Genomic DNA, 2,441 nt, shown 5'->3' with positions numbered 1-2,441 from the left:
ATGCTGCTGAGGCTGCTGCTGGACGGTCTCCAGCCCCTCTGGCCCTCTCCATCCACCCCCAAACCCGTCCTTCCTGGGGCGCCTGTCCCAGGGCCCTCGGGCCGCAGCCGGGCAGGGAGCGCGTGCCGCTCAGCCCCGCAGCGCGCACTGCCCTGCTGCCCTCGGCAGCCCCACTCCCTGGCCGCCGCCCCCGGCCAGCTCAGCAGCGGGGAAGCTGGTAAAACTGAGAAGATGATTGAGAAAAAGGAGACACTGTTTGAGAAACTGTCTAGGATGGAAGAAACATCCCGCTTTTCCCCTGCATGGACCCATGTCGCAGCCATTAGGAGAAGATGCCCTCCTACGAGACCGACTTGGAAGGAAAAGAAGACACTACGAGACACCTTGTGGTTTTACCTCGGTGCCTATGGAGAGGACCTGAGTAAGTGGGATGAAGGACCTACCTTGGCCCTACAGGCACTAGTTGCAAGGTAAAACAGATAGAAGAAAGAATTCTTCCAGGAGGGTGGCTGCTCCAGTGCCCAGGGCGCAGTTCTCTGGTCCGGGTCGGAACTCATCTGCTAACTGTAGATGTTGTCCTCAACATTAGAGGTGCCCTGCCTCCAGCCAGGAGGGGGAGAGGGATAACCGAGTTTATTGGGCTGTGTGGATTCGATGTCCTCGTGTATTAGAGCCACAAAAGCATAAAGACATGGTGGACAGCGGTGCACAGTGTACCCTATTGCCATTGACTCATAAAGGGACAAAATCTGTTGCTGATTCTGGTGTGACAGGTCTCAAGAACTGACTGTACTTCGGCCAAAGTGAGCCGAACTGGGAATAAATGGCGGAAGCGCTCCATTGTGAGTGGCCCAGACGCTCCGTGCATCCTTGGCGTAGACTTGCTCAAGAGAGGGTATTTCAAAGACCCGAAAGCGTATCGGTGGGCTGTTGGTATAGCAGCTGGAGGGACTGAGGACATTACACAGCTGTCTGCCTTACCCGGTCTTTCAGCTGACCCTTCTGTGGTGGGACTGCTGAAGGTTACAGAACAGCAGGTGCCAATGGCTGCTGCCAGGGTGATACCGTCGCTGGTGATACAGTAGCCTTGAACAGCACAAAAGGCTGGGGTGGAAAGCCCCTCAGGCCTTACTGATACCCAGTTGAAAAGAACATCTGGTTCCTCCTTACTGGAATAATGTAGCTAAGTTTGAAACGCTTTGTAAGCGGATGGGTTAGACATCTGCTGGGCTTAGTTGGATACAAGGAAGTCTTGGGATGTTGTATCCTTGAGGAGAGTAGATGGGGAGAGATGCCAGAACAAGCTAGTTTGGTGAGAGCAGGAGTGCACCCACCATGGCTCCAGCACAGGCGCTGCCTCCAGCGGAGCTTCTGATGCTGCTGACCCCCGAATTTGGGCTCGTCCCGGCAGAAGTGGCACCGGCCGGGCGCAGGCAGCCTCGCAGGCCCCACACTGCCGGCTGCCCCAGCCCCGCGCCCTCCACTGGGGGCAGAAAGCGGGGTCTCCCAAACACACACCGCCGATCCCACCAACTCCTCCCCGCCGCGCCCCGCTCCCTGCGCGGTGGCGCTTTAGCACAGGAGTGGCCACTGGGAGCGTTCCGGGAGTGGTGGCAGCATTAGGGGCATTTCAGGAGCCTGGCACCAAGGGCCAATTTGTGGCGCGCGCAGCCATTGGCTTCACTTGTGGGAGAGAAGTGGGGAAATATTTATTAACATAAACCAGCGATTTAACAAAGTCAGCGGTGAATGTGGCAGCGCTTTACGAGACAGGCCGCGGAGGTGATCCGAGGGCGGGAGCCCCTCTGCTGTGGGGACAGGCTGAGAGAGCTGGGGGGGTTCAGCCTGGAGAAGAGAAGGCCCTGGGGAGACCTTAGAGCCCCTTCCAGTCCCTGAAGGGGCTCCAGGAGAGCTGGAGGAGCTGTTTGCGAGGGCACAGAGCCACAGCACGAGGGGCAATGGCTTTAAACTAGAGCAGGGCAGGTTTAGATCAGACATTAGGAAGAAGCTCTTTACACTGAGGGTGGTGAGACACCGGCCCAGGTTGCCCAGAGAGAGGGTGGAGGCCCCATCCCTGGAGACATCCAAGGCCAGGCTGGATGAGGCTCTGAGCAACCTGATCTAGTTGAAGACGTCCCTGCTCACTGCCGGGGGTTGGACGAGATGGCCTTTAAGGGTCCCTTCCAACCCAACACATTCCATGACTCTGTGACACGCTGGAAGGGCACACTTGGTTATTTACTGCACAGGGGCCGGGGTCAGACCAGCCGTCAGGGAGACCTTCCCGTTGGGTCCCGGGGCTCAGAAAGGACCCCCCGGGCTTTCTGAACCCCTCCTCAGGGAGGAGTCAAGTACCATTGACCAGACGCTCAGTCCCTGGGTGTAACAGTTCCCCTCTTTGAGACTTCCAAAGGTCACTCTTTGGGGGTCTCACCTAAATC

Source organism: Larus michahellis, chromosome 24 (genome assembly GCF_964199755.1).
Source record: "Larus michahellis chromosome 24, bLarMic1.1, whole genome shotgun sequence".
NCBI classification, from domain to species: Eukaryota; Metazoa; Chordata; class Aves; order Charadriiformes; family Laridae; genus Larus; species Larus michahellis.
Note: the sequence above shows the minus strand (reverse complement) of the source record.